Here is a 20,031-nt window from a genome sequence, read left to right on the forward strand (position 1 = left end):
ATAAGACAGAGCGGAAATGCGGGCAGTGGATTAACAGCGCAGAAGTGTGAAGAGGTGGTGTGGACCCCACATGCACCTCATGTATGGCACTGGGACACAGCTATGAGCGGGGGCGGGCACAGTGGGTGGGCCACTGCCAGGGGCACAACAAGGATTGTACTGGTCACACCCAAGTACCCCAAGGCCTTCCAAAGTCCTCTCCGGAGCATCCACTTCCCCGAGGGGCTGCCCCTGGTCTGGGGAGGGGGACACTGGGTGTGAAGGCAGGGGTCAGCCACTCTCAGGCCAGAGCTCAACAACCCAGGCCTCCTACAGAGCAGGCTGCTGCTCCGAACTTTAGAAATCACAAAGCCGATCCCCAGCCCAGAGCCCCTGCAGTGGGCTGTGGGGGCTGCCTGCCCCGTGCGTTAGGACCTTGTCCCCTGCCCTGGACTCCTGCCACACTTCCTACCAACATGATGTTTGCCAGGACATGTTGAGCTCTGTCCTGATAAGACAGAGCAGTCCATTTCTGCTCTGTCTTACCAGGACCTTCCTTCCCACAGCAGGAGTTCTTCCTTCTCCCCTCGTATTTAATTGTGCAGGACTTTGCGCTGATAGAATCCTGGTCTTGGGACCAGAAGCCCTTTGTGAGCAGCCCAGGAAACCCCTCTTACGGAATCACAGTTGAGAAAGGATAACTGAGGTAGCTGCCCTGCCACCTCTCCTCCCAGCTGGCTGCCCCTCCAGGGCACAGGTCACACATGATTTGTTGCCACGTCACCAGATCCCAGCACACAGCCTGCAAGGCAGGGTTGGCACCTGTTTGACCGGTGGCTGAACCTGAAGAGGCTGGGGGAGGGTGGGTGATGGGGAGCATCCCCATGAGGACCAGGCCATGAGGTCAGTCCCTGGAAGAGCGGAACTTGCCAATGACAGTGGGGGGGGGATGCCTGGTCTGGCCTGAATGCACCAGGCCGGGAGTCCACCAGCTGTGCCCAGTGCACCCCAAACCAGGGGGCTTCATTAAAGCAAGTCTGCCTTTGGAAAACTGCTGCACAGGGCAGAGCCCCAGGGTCCTCCTCCATCAGATGGGGATAAATTGGCACTGTCGTGGGTTCAAATTGGGGAGCAACACTCCTGTTGCCTACACACCATGGCAAACATCGGTTGTGAAGCAGAGAGGCAAACAAGGAGTGCCATAGGGGAGACCAGCACCCTCCTCTTAGCCCTCCACGCCCTGGGGGGCACCTAGCATCCCATTCTTACTTAAGGCTGGTCCCATGCTAAGACGGCTGTCAGCAATCGCCTTATTTTTCTTCATCACCATTTACTGAGCACTGGCAGTGTTAATAATAAACAGGCTAGGCTGCCTTGGATACTCCACCTGCACCATCTCACTCACTGCATACATCCCACTGAGGCCCTGGTCACCCCCCTGAGAGCCAAGGTGTCCGAAGCTCAGCTGGGTGAAGTGCACTGCCCAAGGTCAGCACCCAGACCCAGGCCGCTGGCTTCAGAGCCGACCCTGTGCCCACTAAGCTTCCTGCCCTCTCCCCACATCAGCTCCAGCTTCATACGAGGCAAGATTTATTCTCAAATGTAGTACAGTGTGCCTCCATCAGCACCCTTTTGAAAACACGCCAGGCCAAAGCTCCTGGAGATGGTGCTACACGTGGCATCTGTGAGCCAAACTCCCAGACGCTGCCACCTGGCTAAGCGTGCCCACCTCCTGGGCCCTTCTGGGAGCCTGGGTCATTTCTCCCTAAGCTGGGCTTCCCATGCGGTGTCTCCCTTCTAGGAACCACGCAAAGTGCTCCAAGGGGACGGTGGGGGGCTCCAACCCTGCCTGAAGCTCAGGCCTTGTCGGGTGGGGTGCCAGGGCTGAGTGCAGAGCCTCAGGCTGGACAAAGCTGGACACCCTGTCCCTCGCCCAGCAGCTTTCTCGAGGCCCAGTGTCACCCCAGAGAGGGGTGGGGCCTGAGGGGCAGAGACCTTGAGTTCCCAGTTAGGAATGAGAGGAGAATAATAGGGCAAAAGGACTTCTCGGGGTCTCAGGGAGGGAGCAGAAGCCTAGCTCAGGTGGGGATTCAGACAACCTGAGCCTTCTGCTACTTGGTTGTTATCTGGGTCCCAGGTAGGTGCTGAACATGAAGGAGAGGGCATATTGGGCAGACGGTACCTGCCTCTCACCTAGGTGTGGGGGTCTGAGAAACTGAGCAGGTGCGGGCGGCAGCAGCAGGGGGAAGACAGGACAGGAGAGCAGAGCAGGGGAGGGAAGGGGAGGCAGTCCCAGGGGGCCTGTGGGCTGAAGAAGAAGCTTGGAGCTGACCCAGGCTCGCCCAGTGGCCACTGGGTCAGTCACGGGACTCTGCCTCCCCACCACCCCTAGACAGAGACAAGCAGTGGCAGGTGAGGGGAGAATGACTCCACACCCCCCCAGAAGCACCTCAGCCACGGTGACCACTGCAGTGAGGGCTGTGACCCTCAAGGGACTCAGAGCCATGAGCTCTTGGTGAGGCGAGAGCAGTGAAGACAAAGGAACGGGGCCCAGCCTATGGCTCTCCAGGCTGGGGACTGGGTGCTCTGAGCCCCAGCCTCCATGACTGGCAGCCAAGAGGTGGGTGTCAGTCTTCGGACCTCACAAAGCCACACCAGGGAGCCCCCAGCTGGGCTCAGCACTCTGAATTACCCCTCCCTCTCTTTTCCTACCCCACTAAAGCCTGCCTCTGCCCTGCTTAGGCTCAGCACCTGCCTCTGGACCCTACCCACCCAACAGGCTGGCCATTCCTGGTAGCCTAAGACAGCGATCTTTCTAACACAAAGAACCAATGTCACAGCCTGCAATGGCTCCCCAGGACTCAGATGGCCAAGCTGAAGCTCCGCAGCCTGGCACTCAACAGCCCTTCTTGGGTCAGTCTCCCAGCCCCTTCCTTTCACCATTGCTTCCAGAATGCAGTCTCCCAACCAGTGTCCCCTGGCCAGCATGAGGTGCTTTGCGCCTCCTCGTACCTGTTAATCATTGGCCATGGGTGCCTGAGCCCCGTCTTGTGGCCCTGAAACACACCGTGGCCATTAGTTACTGTGGCATCAGCTCCAATGCCACCTCTTTCACAATGCCTCCCTGATCCCTGAAACAGAGCCACTCCCCAGCACTAGAAAGCAAGGCTAGACACCCTGTGAACTGTGCCCGGTCCTGCCTGGAGTTAGGACTCACTGCTCCTCTGCCTACTTCCCCTGAGCCTGTGAGTCCCTTGCAGACGAAGTCAGTGCCTCTGCCCACTGCTGAGTGGGATATAGGATAGGCACCCAGGAAACCTGTGCCCACCAGCCACTCCTCACTGCCCAGGGCCGTGCCACCCTCATACTGGGGTCCCATGCCTCTGGCTCTTGGAGACTCAGAAAGAGAGCAAAGGGCCCACTAAATATAAATCTGCTGGACTGTGGGCGGGATACAGTTTGGGAAACGGGAATGGGGTGGGGGTCCCTAAATTGGAAGAGGCAAATCATTGGTATATGTGCTGTTGAAGTGAGCACAAAAGAGGCAAATCTTTGAGCTTCCAAACTTCAGAGCTTAAGTGAAAAAGTCCAAAGTAAAAAATGTTGCTAAAAGATACAAAACTCAACAGTAAGGTCGCAACTCCACTCAATGCAAAGGCGAGAGGACCCTCCATCAAACCACTGCTGAAGTTCACATACATGAGGATAAATGTTTCTGTGCCTCATTAGAGACTCAAGGTCCTCTCACACACCACCAAGTGCGCTGCACCAATGGGCAGATCGACGCATGAATGAGCGACCATCCCACAAACTTGTGACGTCACAATCATTGTCATCCCCCTTTGACAGATGCGGAATTGGAGGCAAAAAGAGGGCTGGTTAACTTGGCCAAAGACAAATAGCTACTGCTAGACTGAACTCAAGTTTTCTGATTCTACATCACACCGCCTTTCTTTGCTCAACACCAAAACACAGGTTCTTCCCAGCACCACGCTAGGGGCTAGGGCTGCAAAGAAAGGGGGAATACCACTGTGGAGACTGGTGTTTTCCCTTTTTGGTTGGTTGATCTGGAGCCCAACCCACTCTTGAAACAGCCAATCACATCCTCTTCTGGGTCACCTCTGGGTCACCTCTTTCTTGGAAGCCTGTTTTGTTCTTACGTTTCTCCTCCTCTGTGGAGCATTCTTGCGGGCTGCCTAGACCCCACTGAGCCATGTGGATACACCTGGGCGAGTGAGTGGAGCACTCAACCAAAGTCAGCCTTGCCCTTCTCTGGCCACTGCCCGCTGTGGCTGCAGTCACTGGGATGAGGCACTCATGCTCGGGCAGGGACCCAAGACTCCTTTGGCATTCCTATCATCAGAACTTGCCCTCTTGCCCTCCTCAAGCCAAGACAGCTGCCCTCTGATTTCCAGCAGCAAGAGAAGTGGAGGGGAGACCTTAACAGCCACCAATAGCCCACAACATTAGTCCAGCCCAGTCCCGCCTCTACGTGGCATAGCCACACTGGGAGGCAGAGTCCCTCCCTGACCATGTGCTCCAGAAGCGCCACATTTCTGATAATTTTGCAGGCAATATGTCAACAGGGATTATCAAAGCCACGTGGAGAGATTAGAAGAAATAGTGTGAAAATAAGACAGTGAGCCCCAAGGAGAAGACAGTCAAAGGCCAAGTTCAATCACTCACTCCCCAGATGAGCAGGGCCTGCCTCTAGCCCAGCTCCACTTCTGCTGGCAGGTCTCATTATCAAGCACATTCTACAGGGAAAGAAGACCCTGAAGGCCTAAACACTGAGCTGCCCCAAAGCCCTTGGCCTTGACTTCAGTGTAGTGCCAGAGGGAGAGTCGGGGACTGGGATCCGAGCCAGATGAGAGCACAAAGCAGGAGTGTCCATGAAGAGAAGCAGCCACTCCCTAGAGGTGCCGCTCAGACATGATTCCCTCTGGCCCGGAAGCTCCAGGTTGCCTGTCCAGGAGACTCTACGGGGATCCAGCTCTGACCCTTACTGCCCAGTGCGGGGCCTCAACTGACTCGGCTGGAGGCTCAGGCTTTAGCAGCTGACCCACTGGTGGCCCAGCAGATCCACTTCTGCCTGGCTAGACGGACTAGAGGGAAGGGACTGGGGCTGGCCTTCTGCCTGATCCATGCTTCCCTTCCAGCCCAATATGCAGCAGGCCACAGGACAGTACCCCACAGGGCTCCAATGCCCACTACCCAGCCCCCCAGTAAGGCATTCTTCCTTCCAGAGGTGCTGTGGAAAAGGTCCTGCTGAGGACAGGAGGATGCAGCAGTGGGTGGGGACCAGGGGGCTCCTCCAGGGGAAGATGAAGCGGCCAGGCTCAGCCCACCAGCCAAGCTGTCCAGCTGCCCAGGCTCCTTTCAGCAAGTGTGCTTGAGAGGCCAACGCACACTCCCACAACCAGCATAGCTGCTCCTCCTTGTAGAACGAAGCCCTGGGCTCTGGCGGCCCACCAGGGCACCTTCTCTACGGACCCTGAGGGCCAAGCCAAGGGCATATGAGGTAGTGAGAGACATCATTGAGAGACACCTCCCCCTTGCCCTCTTTTCCCCACCTGCAAGCATCAGGTGAGACAGGGCAGGCTGAACCAGCTCTCCCCTTCCTCTGCTTCACTCCCCATCAGCCCTCACTTTCTGTCCCCAATAACCTAGGCAGTTCAAAGGAAGAAATAAAAGGCCCCATCTCCTGATCTCAGCCATGGCATGGTGTCCCAACCTGGGACAACCCAAATGCCTCTGTACACTGAATCATGCTGTTCCAGCGACAGGAGCGACCACAGGAGGGACGGTGACATCTAATGTTGTTAGAAAAGTGCAGTGGAGTTCTGAGTCTGTCTGTCTTGGAGCAGCTGGGGCCCTGGTGAGTGTGGGCAGCAGCTGGATCCCAGGGCGGGGCTGTGGGGCTGGAGCGGTTACATCCCACCTTCCCATGGCTCAGGCTCAGCAAAGGGACAGAGATCCCCTCTCTACCCGTGCCTCGTCAGGGATGAGCCTGCAGTGAGCAGGCATCATCCCGGGGCACAGATGCCCAGGAAAAAACAACCCTGAGGTTACCCAGAGGCAGGGTACTCCCGAAGTCGCCTCGGTAAAAAAGAGAAACGCAATTAGCCGCCCTCAGTCATGAGTTTCCGTCCACGCCTGGGAAGATGCGAAGCTCTGCTTGGGGTAGATTTCAGGACAAAATACGTACGTTTCTCTTTAGCTTCTGCCTCTGCTCAAGTTCACCAGGAGCAACCCTCCGCTGACCGGAAGCCTGGCTTGGTAGCGGAACGAGAGGGAGCTGCTGCTGGAGAATCGTCTCCTCTTAGGAGAGGTAGTGCACCCCAGATCGCGTCCTCGCCCCCTCCCGGGCACCAGATCTGCGGCTCCCTCCGGGGAGACGGCGGGCTCTCAGTATTCCAGGAAGGGGACGCGGCTTCGGCAACTCCTTGCGCGCCGGCCCCAGCCCGCTCAGTTCGGAGCGCCCCCGGCGCGCGCGCACACTCACACTCTCGGCCCCCGACACGCGCCCCTCGCCGGCCCGCGCGGAAGCCGGAGCAGGTGCAGCCCCACCGCGCTCGCGGCCGCGTCTACACAAACTTGTTCGCCCGCGGCCGCCCCGGAGGAACCCCGCCCGCTGCGCGCGCCGGTGTCCCGCTTGGGGCACCCGGGAGACAGGACTCACCGCGATCGCGGCCGGCTGGGGCGCCCGCTCCGCGGGCCACGCTCCTGCCTCCCCGGGGCGGCGAGCCAGCAGCCCCGCAGTGCCCAGAGCCAAGCGCCCCTGGCGCCCGCACGCCCCTGGGCGATCCGCCGAGAGTGGCCTGACGCGGCCGGGGCACAGTGCGCCTCTGCGGGGCTCCCCGGGGCTGCGGACGCCTGGGCTCAGCCGCGGCGGCGGAGCCAGCGGGCGCCGAGCGGGTGGCGGGCCGGCGGGCGGCGGGCTAGCGGGCACCCGGCTCTGCACATGCTCACTCGCGCGGCCTGGGGACAGCGGCCGGCCGCCGCCGGGTCCTAGAGGCGCCTGCGCCGCCGCCCTCCTGCCCGCCCGTGGGAGGGGTCGTGGCTTGCCACCGGCGCCCGTCACCAGCCCCGGCCCGCCAGAGGAGCCCACCGCGCGGCCGCGTGCCAAGCGAGGGCCGGGACACCCAGTCTCATACACACACGTACACACACAGCCTCATTCGCTGTGTGTCACACTCCGGGAGAATGCACTGGCGTTTACACTCAGGCACACGTAGACACAAACACACTGCGCACCACCACCCAAGGGCGCAGGTCGCCACACTCACTCAGACACAGACAGGGCAGGCGCACACTACCTGATACAAACACGCTGAATCGCTGCTTCACAGACTCTCATACACACTCGGCTCCGTCCCACGCACTCAGAAACACCCTGGGACCCTGTGGCAGGCACACACACACACACACACTGCCGCCACCCTGTTGGCAGCACTCCCGTACGAACACAGTCAGACACACGTGGGTCTCTGCTCCACGCTGAGCTCGACCCTGATACCCACATCCTAACACACACACACACCCCGTCTGGAACAGCCCCACAAAGAGTCACCACCCCACAGACAGACACGCTGACACTCTCTCCTTGCCTGCACACTCAGGGCTCTGCCACCAGCGTCTGCACTGCTCCGCACCCACACTCAGCGACAGACCCATGACTTGATACAGTCGTCCACAGAGGCAGTGCCACACACCAATCCACTGACACTCTTACGTAGAGAGTTACGCTGGGCACAGCACACATGCACACACACACACACACACACACACTGAGAGGGCCAGGTGCTGGTGCAGACTCACAGGTATCCAGCCACACTGCTACACATACTCCCCTTTTTAAAATAAGGGTTGGATCCAAGCCGAAGGCTCCCACCTCCATGCCCCAGCCCTGCTCTGCAGAAATCCCCAAGCCGAAATGTCACCCCTGCCCTGGCAGGTGCATCTGTTGGGCCGGTTCTCACCCTGGATGTGAAGATGCTGGTGCAGGATGAGGACCGGCAGATGCTTTGGGAGCAGGTGGTGTGGCTCTAACCCTGTCTTTCTGAAAGCAAGTTTCATGCCTCTGACTCCCACTAGGGGCAGAGCTGCTTGGCAATGCTCAGAGGAGCCTTTCAACAGGTGCTGGAGATGGCTGGGGGAGGATTAGCCTGCGGGTGGGGGGGGAGGGGACCAGTCCGAGCCACGCTTTCCTGTAGGTCAGCTAAAGGGCACCCAGAGAGAAAAGAGACTTGGTTAAGTTCACACAGCTGGTCAGGCCAGGTACGAAAATTAAGACAGCTCCCTCAAGGTGAACATCAGGCGCTCTGGGACTAGTGAGGGCACAGGGTGTAAGAGATACTTCCTGTCTCCTACAGCATTGTGGCCCCAGCATGTTGGCTTGCAGAAAAGCCCCATGCACTCTCCTGGCACTCTCGGGGCACCTACAGGAGCCCATGCACATCCCTTATGGAAGGTGGGGTGTGTGCATTGCTATTATTGTCAACAAGAATAACCATGGCACGTTTTTGCAATGCATTTGGGTTTTCAAAGCCCTCTCCAGGACCTGCTGCATAATTTGCAGAGCCTGGTGCAAAATGAAAATGTGAGCCCCCTGTTCAAGAATTACTAAGAATTTCAAGAGACAAAGCAGAACATTAAACCAAGTGTGTTGCCCTTCTGAGCAGGGGGCCCTGTATGCTGCACAGACCTCTGACTGTGAAGCTGGTCCTGACTCTCTCATGCCCATTGTCTCACTTCAGACTCACAATAGGAGGTGGGTGCCTTCCTGGGTCCACTTTACAGATGGAGCTACTGAGGTTCAAAGACGAATGAAGTCTCAGGCTCCCAGCAAGTAAGACCTGGACAAACTCACACCCATCTCCTCTTGGGAGACTGGGCGTTACTCTACAGCTACCACTGGGAGAGAGGACTCAAGCTGAGGACTTGATGAGGCTGCCACAAGAGAGGAGAGTTGCCTCAAGGAAAGAAAAGAGAAGGCCGCAGGACATCTGTGCCATTTCTGTGGTCATCCTGCACCTGCTTTGTCAGCCCTCCAGGGACACACCACATGACCTCAGAGTGGGACACAGGTGGGAAGGAGTGCCTGACGCCTGTGGAGAGAGGTGTTGAGAAAGGAGGTGAATAAAAGCATCCAAGAAGCTTATGTGGTGGTCCCGTGGTGGTGCTGACATGCGCCCGGTTACTGCTGAGTGATGTACTCTCCTACCTTCCCTGCAAGTCTGGGACTGGGGATCAGAATAGTCTGATCCCGATAATGTTCCTTCTCCCTGTGCTTGGCTCTCGACTCCATCTGCTCCTCTCTTGTGGCTCCCAACGACTGGATCCCAAATATTTACATTGCTTCCCAGCTTCATGTCATATTCTGGTTAGAGAATAAAATGAGTGCCTTGGGATCAGTTCTGCTACTCTGCTTGGGAAAATTAAATAATTTTCCTGGTAGATTTTTAATGGGGAAGGTCTTTCTAGTGCACCATTCCTGGCACAGGGTGTATATTTAATGTGGTGATTCTGCCGGCTGGTGATAGTTGTGTTGATAACTCTGACTGGACCTGGCGTGGGGTCTGATGTGGCAGATGCTAGAACAAATTTTGTTGAATTGGACATACAGCTTCCTGACCCCACCACCCAGCCTATTTGCACAAAGGCAATGACAGGGATTGGAAGGACAAGTGAGTGCCTGTTGGTTGGGTTAGATGCAGAGTTTGCGGGGTCATCTGTCGGCTAGAAGTTGTAAGGGTGCTGGGGTGGTAAATAGGCCCTGGTGCAAGAGAGTGTCAGAGCGGACACGCTGCTCTGTTCCTCCTGCTGCCTGGTGTGCACCAGTGGGCACATGTGTGTGCTTAGCAGAGGAGGCCCCTCACCTTTGTTCTATTTTTATGAATTTCCTTGTAAGTCACTCATTAAAGGCCTTGAGCTTGCAAGTAGTTTTCTGAGTTAAGCTACTGGAAGCACCTCAAACTTACAGCATGGATGGGTAGATTTCGGGGTGAATAGATTGGTGTTGTATTTATCAGTTTTCTGTTGCTGCATAAGAAATGACCACAATTTCAGCAGCTTAAAACAACACCCCTTTATCCTCGGAGTTCCTGTACACCAGAGTTTGGGCACAGCTCAGGGTCTCATTAGGCTGCAATCAAGGGTCAGCTGGGCTGTGCTCTAACCTGGAGGCTTGACTGGGGAAGAGTCTGCTTCCAGGTTCGTCTGGATTGTTGACGGAACCCATTTCCTTGCAGCTGAATAACCGACAGCCTCAGCTTCTTACTGGCTGGCTGGGGGCTACCTTCAGTTCCTAGTGGTCACCCACAGTTCCCTGTGACATGGTTGTTTGCTTCCTCAAGGCCACAGGAGAATCTCCAGTCAGCTAAGATGCACACACACACGTATACGTGTGCATGTGTGTGCATGTGTGAGTGTGTAGGAGTATAGAACTGTTCAGAGCTTTGCTGTCCTAGAAAGTGTGTGTCTCCATCCATTTGCTTCCAGCTGAGCATGATGGGGGGGCGGTGGTGGTGGTGCTGTTACTTAGGAAGCACCATACATGGATTGCTGGCTCTTATGCTAGGAATTTTACATGTGGTGCTTCACGTCATCCTGCTCACAACCCTATGTGCTATGTACTGTTTTAGACCCATTGCAAAGATGAGAAAGTTGAGGCCCACAGGAGTAAGTAACTAGGCCAACATCACACAACTGCTAAGCATAGAAGCTCGGCTGAAGCTCGGGTTTGTTTGGCTTCAAGGGACCCCATCCCCATGGGCTCTAACCTCATCACCCATGTCCACCTACCTGTCTGTTTCCCCATCTCACTCACAGGGCACACAGGGACAGTGGCTGCTTCTCTGTCTTGAGAAGGCTCTGGCTGTCGTCCCCTCCCCTATACAGTCTTCTGTTGGCTGAGGCCGACAGACACATGCTTGTCTTCCTCCTTCGATTAGGAAGGGATTTAATGGAAAGGATGCTGCTGGCTCGTCACTAACAAAGGATGTGGCCCATGGCATTGTCAGAGCCCAGGGAATTGTTGCTCTCTGAGAGGGAGTTGAGCAGGATGGGAGATTCTCCAGGGAGACAGAGAGAAAGAGCTGTACCTGCACCCTGGTACCAGATGTCCCACTTGTGGGCACCCTCAGGAGAAAGCTCCTCCGTACCGGGGTGGGGGGGTCGTAGAAGTGGAAGAGGGCCAAGTGACTTGGATACACAAACCGTTCCTCTGTGGCCCTTCTGCTCCCTCTTGTGTGTGTTCCCCAAGGGGAACCAAGGGATGGAGGTGCTGGAAGCAGAGGTGCAGTGGCTCGAGGAACTCAGCAGAGCGGACAGGCTGCCCCCTCTGACAGTGTGACCGTGTGTCCTTGAGCAGGTCCCTTCACCTCCCAGAGCCTCAGTTTCCTCTTCAGAGCAATGGGCATGACGGGACTGAAAGGAGATGAGCCCTGTGGGGTCCTCAGCCCCAGCCTCACATCTTACCTGCACCACTTTCTTTCTTTTTTTTCCCCCTTCAGATATGTGATTACAATTTGTACTTATTATGCCTTTTCATTAGGGTACCTAGTGAGTTAGTGTCTGCCTCTGACACTGGCCTCTGAAACCCATGGCGAGGGGCCATGCTCAAGTTCACAAATGCTGCTTTCCCAGAAACTAGGACAGAGCCTACCACTGGGCAGGACCCCCTAAAAAGGTGTGCAGTGAATGATGTTCGCACTCCCTCCTGCTTTGTCCCCACCACCTGGGACTGTGTGTGAGGCAGAGAGGTGCACCTGGTGTCTGGGCAAGTGGAGAACTGGAAGAGAGCCAGGGAGAGCTGGGAGCGGGCAGGACCTGGGGACATGGAGGGTGTCTGTATCATTCGTATAGGCCCTGCAGATGCTGCGTTCACCAGTTTGGGCAGCTCAGAAGAGCAAGGAATTTGTTTGGGAGGAATAAAAGTGGGGATTGAGGAGAACACTTCAACAAAAAGGCACGGGTTGATGGAATGGGTGAGTGGAGGAGAATATTCCAGGGCCAGGAGGGGATGGTGCAAGTCTGCCCAGGCTGAGGCAGCAGACATACTTGGAGTGTTCAGGGAAGGTGAGAAATCCTCTGTGTTTGGCAGGCAGGTGGGCGCACGAGGCTAGAAGTGTATTAGGGAAACCTAAGGAATTTGGCCTTCATCCTGGAGCTAGGTGCTGGACAGCCACTGAAAGTTTTTCGCCAACTGATGAAAACAGTGCCATAGGGACGGGTGAGAGGTGGTGGGTCCGGACCATCCTGACCACTGCAGCCAGGCCTGCCGTTACCATGGCAACCAGTAGCACGGACAGTGAAGCAGGATCTTAGTGTTTCTATATGTATGAGTTTGACCCTCAGGATTTTGGCCCGAGTTTAAGACACATAGCTGAAGCCATCTGTCCCCCTTGGTGTCCCAGGGGAGTAAGGTATTTCAGCACAGTCCCAGCAAAGCTGAGGCCTGGCCTGCAGGCCCAGTGCCCCTCCTCGTCCCTCTGCCTGAGAGATGGTAGAAGTCAGGTGTGGTCCAGGCTCTCCAACCAGACTCTACCCAGTTCTAATCAAGCTCCCAGGGACAGGGAAATGGGAAGGGACAGCCAGTGCCAGGAGTCAGTCACTAAGACTCTGTCACCTGGATTTCCAGGCAGATGAAGCAGGCTGCAAGCGAATGTGGCACTTCAGAGACACTCTTGCCCCAGCAGGAGGCACCGAGACACACTAAGGCCTCACCCCAACTTTCATTCCTGCCCCCGCGGGCCTGTGCCATGGCCCCCCCCCTCAGCCTGCCTCCTTCCTCCCAGATCAGGCTCCCAAACGCTGTGTCCAGTTACAGTCTGGCCGCTGCCTCCCAGAGCCACCCTTTGTGGGGGCGGGCCTGGCCCCTCCACACCCAGCCTCAAGCACCTCTTCACTCATCACTAAGACTGTCTCCTAGAAAGAAATGACCTTCTTCAGTGCTTTTTAAAGATAACCTTTAAAAGCTTGCTTACAACAACACTCAACAAACCTGGGGTCAGTCTCCCAGGAATAATTAATTTTCCATCTGTGTTCAATTTCTTCGTGTCCTCTTATTTTTACTGACAGATCAAAGGGTGTGGGGCTACTACGTCTTTCCCCAAACAGACCTGCTCCTCAGAACCATCTAGACAGAGTCCTGTTGGTCACATGAGAGACTTTGGAAGGAATCTTTTCTGGGCGAAAAGTTGGAGACAAATCACCTCATCTTATCGGTGGCCATTTACAGTTTTGAAAATGCAGCTCTGGCTAAGTCGCACCCTTCTTTGTGGCCTTTCAGTGTCCTGTGAGACAAGCCACCACCCCCTCAGGGCAGGCTCGATGTGGCCAAACTCGTCGTCCACACTCTGCCAGCCTTGCCCAAGGCGGGACCCTCAGTTCCTGGGTTAAACCATCTGTCACAGCCGCCCAACCCAGCTTATTTGCAATGCTTTCAGTTCCAGGAAGACCCATCTCCAAGCTCCTTTTCAAGATTAAAAACAATTATCTTAAAGTGCACGCTTGTATCACTGTGGGTGGACGAGGTTTGGTGTCCCAGCCCCCAACACAGACACACCTGTGTACACTTGAGTGTGTGCGGAACACATGCATGCACATGCATGTACACATGCACACCTGTGAATACTTGGCACAATGTATGCACACACATGAACACACACACATATGCATTCATATGGAGGTGTGCGTGCATGCACACAAATGCTTTTTGTTGTGTGTTTGTTTCAATCATAACACTGGTACTTCTTACCAGAGTGTCTTTGAGCCTTCTGCATGGCCTGTCCCCCCTCCACACTGTCCTCTCCTGGTCCTCAGGTGGAGGACAGTCCCAGCACGAGGGAGAGATTAATGGGTACACCCAGCAGTCAGGAGGCAGGGCTCTGCTACTGGCTCTGCCACTACCCTCCTGTGGGCCCCTGGATGGGCCCCTGCCCTTCCCGGAGGCACAATCTCCCACAGGGACAATGGGTGTGGACTGGCTGGGTGGGGCCTGTGTGGGGCCTACTCAGCCCAGGTCGGAGCAAGCCCCTTGCCTGGGGCGGGGACACTAGAAGCCAGGTCTCTGACTCCGGGCTGCGGCAGGCACAGTCACCCACCCCAGCTTACTTGTGATGCTTTTAGTTCCAAGAGGACCCATTTCCGAACTCCTCTCTGAGATATAAATTATCTTAAAGGGCTTATTTGTATCGCTGCGGTTGGACAAGGCCTAACCAGAAAGCACTCCGGCTTTCAGCAAGTCCCATCCAAGGAGAGATACGCATTCGTTCACCCTAATTGAGCACTTCAGAAAGGGGGGTTGAAAACCTTCAATAGGTTTCATTTTTAGGGAAAGCAATTTTGACTTATTAGGCGCTGTTGGCTTCAGAAATATGTTCACTAATGACTTCTATTCAAATATTTTCCTCCAGCTGAGACTTAAAAAAAAAGATACTGTGTTAATGGATTCAACGTCCCCTAAATTAGTCTTTTCCCACCTCGGCCTCTGAACTTCCTTGGCCAGACTCTCGGAAGAACTCAAGAGGCCCCGCGTGGGCTGTGTTAAGAAAACCCCTGCTGGAATTACCTGTGGGAGGCTGACCTCTCCCTCCCTCTGTGCAGCACTTTCTGCGGTCCGCGGTGTGAACAGCACAAACTCAGACGGAATCACTGGTTTCTGAGAGCCTTTCCCTGGACTTCAACCCAGCTCTGCTTGTTCCTTGTCCATGTGTGAAACCCTGGGGAGGGGTCAGTGGGCAGCGGAGCAGCACAGCCCGGAAGCTGAACAAAGCAAGGGTCAGTGTGCAAATCTCAGCTCAGTTCCACCTCAACTGAGGTTCCAGCTCAGACCTTGGGCACCAGATTTAGCCTCTCTAAGCCTTAATTTTCCCATCTGAAAAATAGGATCATCACCATCATCCCTACTTCCCAGATTGCTGCACAGACTAATTTGGAGATCATCACGGAGCACATGGAAGACTGTCTGGTACAAGCAACTGTGTAATGATGTGCTTCTCTGTTGTTATTCCTTTGTGACTGTGATTTCATATGGGCCCTCTTATGAAGGCTCCCCTGTGGGCTGACTCCCCCACCCAAAGTGGGGTGGGCCTCGTCTGAGCCTCTGCACCCCCCTCTCTGGTCTGCATGGCAACTAGGCCAGTACATGGCAACTGTCATAATAGTTTATGAAGACTTGTTGGCAGGTGTCGGGAACTCACTCAAGCTAGGTTAGGTGAGTTATAAGAACAGGGAGCTGTCTCACAAAACCCCAAGGGCAAGAATGCAGCTGGGCCTGAGGAAGGCCTGGAGTGTAAACTTGGACAGCCTCTGCAAGCACAGGGAGTGAACACTCGCCACGCACCACCCCCCCCCCCCCCCCCCCCCCCCCCCCCCCTNCCCCCCGCCCCTTGTCCCCAGCCCCCGTGCTCTGCTTTCACCTGAGTATTAGACTCATGCTTCTCTCTGCCTTTCTGTTTCTCTGTCTTTCTGTCTTTCTCTGTCCTGCCCTGTTCCTCCTTCTGTCCCTCTCTCCCATCTCTCTCTCTCTCTTTCCCTCTCTCTCTCTCCACACCAGCATCTTCCTCAACTCAGCCTCAAGGGAGGAATGCATCACCTCTCAGTAACTCTCGCTGATGGCTCTAGCCACCAGAATACTGAGCAGGTTCTGATTCGGTTTCAAAAGTTCCACAGACAGAGGTCTGATCGGCTCTCCAGGCCAGGTACTCATTACCAGAGCCCAAACTGTGGGGTTACCTTACATTCCAGAGTGGCTTAATCCTTTCGTATCTGTCTACCACACATCTACTTCTCCTAAAGGACCATAAAGGACCCCCAAAGGACCACACGTTTCTCATCTTTGCCTCCCCCAGTACCCAGTCCATGCCTAGAACATAAACTGCTTTGGAATAAAGGGAGGCAGGAAGGATGAAGGAGCGGCCTGCATACCTAACCTGGGGCATCAGGCAGTCTCCCAGCTACTCTACTCCCTGCTGGAATCCAGTGAGGGGCCTCTCCAAGAACCAAAACTTCCAGGAAGCAACTCATCTGTGGGGTGCTGGAAAGCCCACCCCACCCCCATTCACCCAGGCAGGACTTGGCTTGGTTCCTCCCCAGTCCTGCTTGCTGCTCCCAAAACAAACCAGGGCTCAGCCTTCCTGAATATGCAACGTGCAGCTTCAGGATTTAAATTGATTTCTGCAGGAGGGAACCTGCTCACTCAATAAACTCTACTCCCAGAAATTATTAAAGAAGCAGAATTAAATTCACTGGGGTCAGAGGTCAGGGAACACTAGAAACAAGGCAATCCCAGCAGAACCTCGGCTAACTGCCGCAGTCCAGCCTGCTGCAGGGGTGGAAATGCTACTGAATTATTTACCTGGGTCCTGATATCAAAGCCAGTGACAGAGAGTCTGCCCCACGGCCAGTGACACTGTGAGCTCAGGGCATCATGGTGGCCAGGGAACCTGCGTGTGTCTCCAGACATGCACTGGCTAACCCCTGCCAGGTCAGATGTGAAGGAAAGAAAAGGGCGTGCCTGGCTGGGCAGGACCCTGCAGGCTAAGCAAATGGCTGAATTCACAGCATCCCCAAAGCGCTGGATGCAGGCTCCCTCAGTGACCCAGCTCAGTGCACCTCTTCCTGGGCCCCGTCCCGAAGAATGAATGGAGTCTGAAGGGAATGCCTCCTCCCCTGCCTTGCTTTCCATGAGGAAATCTTTTTCCAGACTCCCTCTGGTCCCTCATGGGGAGTGGGGCTGTGCTGCCGGTCCCTCTGGGGAGTGAGCTGGCTGCAGGGGGTGGGAGGGTGCTGCTCTCTCTGCTCCTGCAGGGACAGGACCTGCCTGGGTCCACCCAGCAGACCTAGAGTGGCACCTGCCCGTCAATGCTTTGTTTGCTCCACTTGTCGAAACTCAGGCTTTTTGTTTTTTGTTTTTTACTGGAGAGTGCTCAGAGGCTTCTATTTTGGCTGCACAGATCCAAATTCACCCTCCAAAGTCAATGTCCCGTCTGGCCTGGGGCAAAACTTTCCTGCCCACTCCAGAACTGCTAACCGACAACTGCATAGCTGTGAACAAACACCACCACTTAGCCTAATTCAGACTTTTAGAAACACCCGGGATCAGAATGCCCTGCCCAAACCCAGAGGCCTAGGCCACTTGCAGGCTCTGGTTTGTCTCTACATTTGGCTTCCTGAATTTCAGTCTTTTCTTTTTCATTCCCCAACGCTCCAAATTCTGAGGATCGTTGAGGAAACCCCTAATAAACGGTACCCTTCCTGGGTTTTGAGCAAGTTGTGAAATAAAATAAAAAGTAAAGATAGAGGCCCAAATGTCAGGTTTATTACTGCTGGAGATCAGGTGGAAAATGTGGCTTTGAGCCTCTCGGGGGGCTGGCTGGTGGTGAGCTGCCCGAGCATCCCTCCAGTCTCAGGTAGTGTCGGACTGGCAGCCGCTGCCCACGTGGAGGCCTCCCCAAGGAGGTTTATGTCTTAAAGGAGCAGAGGAGATTTTTGAAAACATACACTTTATTTTTTAAAGGAGTATCAGGGACACAGCAAAGGTACTGAGGAAAAGGTACAGAGTCCCCATCCACTCCTTGCCCCTGTCCACGTATGGATTTGGCACAACGCAGTTCAATCTGTAAAAAAAAACAAGGATTATACACAAACCAGTTTTGTGCACCTAATGTTAAAACCAGAATAAAATACCACATACAGGGTGGGGAAAGGGCAGGTTTACAGTTGCGATACAAATAAACAATATAACAATTAATAATACAACCATGCAAGAATAAACTCTGTTTTGCATCCTCACACTATGAACCTACTTTTGCCCCACTTGGGTGTCCAAAAGGTTTGAAAGCAGGGACTCGGGCAGAGTACTTGCACGCGAATGCCCACAGCACTATTATCCACAATAACCAAAAAATGGAGTGTCCCTCGAGTGAAGAATGGATGAACAAAATTTGGCACATCAATACAAGGGGATATTATCCAGCCTTAAAAAGGAACGAAGCTCTGATCCATGCTGCAACGTGGGTGAGCCTTGAAAACACGAGGGGAAATAAACCAGACCGGAAAAGCAAATTTTGAACGATTTCACTTATATGAGGTGTCTGGGATAAGGCAAGTCCATAGAGACAGAGATTAGATCAGAGGTTACCAGGGGCTGGGGTAGAAAAGGGGAGGGAACATTATTACTTAATGGGAACAGAGTTTCAGTTTGGGAGGATGGAAAGGTTTCAGAAACAGATATTGGTGATGGCTGCCCAATACTGTGAATGAAGTTAATGTTATAGAATTGTAAACTTAGAACTGGTTAAAATATCAAGTTTTATGTTATATGTATATTTTTGCCGCTTTACAAATAAACAAATAAAAAGACCGGGGCTGGACCTCGTCATAGCCTGCGCACCCTCTCAGCACGCATCCCAGTGTCCCTCCTGGTTTGTCTGACTTCCTGCCTGGCTTGCACATACTAGATGCTCAACATTTAGTACAAAAAATCATTAAATGATTGAAGGAACTACATCAGCTTTCTCTTCTGCTGCTTCTACAACTTCTAGCAGGGTGATTTACATAAATTTGTTGAATCAATGCATTACCAAAGTCATGCATGAGTGAATCAGGGAAGCGTGGGGGCATCATATCTATTGTTGGGCTCATCACTGTATCCTTGTTCCCAGCCAAGGGCTTGGTACCTGGAAGGGCCTTACTGAGTTCTAAGTGAGCAAATATGTGAGTGAATGAATAGGTGTCTAAGGTACAGAGTGAGGGAGGCCAGGGTTCTGTCTGCCCGGAGGTGGTTAGGTCCACCTGTTAAGAGCAAGTTCGGAAGAAGTGATCATTAGATGAAAGATTTCTGTAAATGTTGGAGGAACTGGAGCCGTGGCCCTCTGTCTTCCCATATCTTTAAACATCTGCCCGTCTGTCAGGGGGAAGAGGAAGCAGATGTGTTCTGGAATCCCCAGGCACCCAGCAGAGGAAGCTTCAATGAGGTAGAATTTGGTACAGCTTAAAAATAGAAAGAGCCTATATGCTTTGAGCACCAACCACATATAAGGCATTCTGCAAGTTGTTTCACATACATTCAATTACATCTCACACCTCCTGAAGCAGGTGCAATTCCTGCCACGCTTTATACACAAGAGATGGTGCAGCTTGCTGAAAGTCACACTGTTGTAACAGGAGAAGCCATGAGGCAAACTCGAGGCCAGATGACTTCATAGCCTGCACTGTGTAGAGCTGACAAAAAAAACGTGTAGGCTACCTCAGAAGGTAGTGAGTTCCCTGTCACCGGAGCTGGAGAAGTAGAGGTTTGGCCAATCACTTGGTTAAGCTATGAGAACGCAAGATGAAGCTGGAAGGACAGACTGACTGGAGTCTCTGGTTCCCTGGCTGTGGGTTCCTCCACTCTTGCATTGTGTCCACCCTAGCATCATAATGGCTTTTACACAATGGATTTGGGCTGATGAGCTTACTTTAAATCAAAGCTACCTGTCCTCTGACCCATACTTAAGAGGCTTATAGAACGCAACCAACATCAAGTGTAAGCATGGCACATAGATTTTATGTTTCAAATTGGTTCAGCAGGTAGTGGCTGCCTAGAGTGTCGCTCAGTTCTCAAGCTTTGTTTAGCCTCTGCAGGAAAGGGTGCTTTGATTGATTAGTGATGTCTGTCATGGGTGTGGGATAGTAGCTGGCAGACATTTGCCACATATTTGCCATCCTTGCTCCAGGAAGTGCATTTTAACTCTGAGAGTCCAATTAGATAATAGTGGAAAAGCCACATTCATCTCAGAAAATACCAAAGTACATCGTCTTAGAGCCAGAAAGAGGATTAATTTTTCAACATGGAGATTTGCAGCCGTCCAGACTCCAATTCCTGCACATCACTCAGCTTGCTTCCTCGTGGGCCTGTTCTTTAATTAGGAGGCTCAGCAAACACTTCAAAGCCGAGCAGCTCCCGGGCCATCCCAGCCCAGTGGCTGTCCCTGCCAGCTCCCAAGCCATCGCCTCTCCCCCCAGTCTCCCAGAGCACCAGACTGGGTTTTGATCATGCAAATA

The 20,031-nt window shown here is 54.1% G+C and overlaps 1 protein-coding gene across 4 annotated transcripts in view; it reads right to left on the reverse strand.

Moving 5' to 3' along the window:
• The window catches only part of WSCD1 (WSC domain sialate O sulfotransferase 1), a 44,259-nt gene extending 36,239 nt beyond the window's left edge, over nucleotides 1-8,020 (reverse strand). For 2 of the 4 annotated variants that reach the window (XM_037029555.1, XM_037029554.1), the window contains exon 1: nucleotides 6,662-6,922. The gene's annotated coding sequence lies outside the window, so the exon portion shown is untranslated. Of the gene's footprint in view, nucleotides 1-6,187; nucleotides 6,459-6,661; nucleotides 6,923-7,961 lie in introns of those variants that run through there. The other 2 variants (XM_037029558.1, XM_037029556.1) reach the window with 2 other exon arrangements.
• Nucleotides 8,021-20,031: the final 12,011 nt, after the last annotated feature.

This window comes from Sturnira hondurensis, unplaced genomic scaffold (assembly GCF_014824575.4).
Source record: "Sturnira hondurensis isolate 20B ecotype Veracruz unplaced genomic scaffold, ASM1482457v3 Scaffold0020374, whole genome shotgun sequence".
NCBI classification, from domain to species: Eukaryota; Metazoa; Chordata; class Mammalia; order Chiroptera; family Phyllostomidae; genus Sturnira; species Sturnira hondurensis.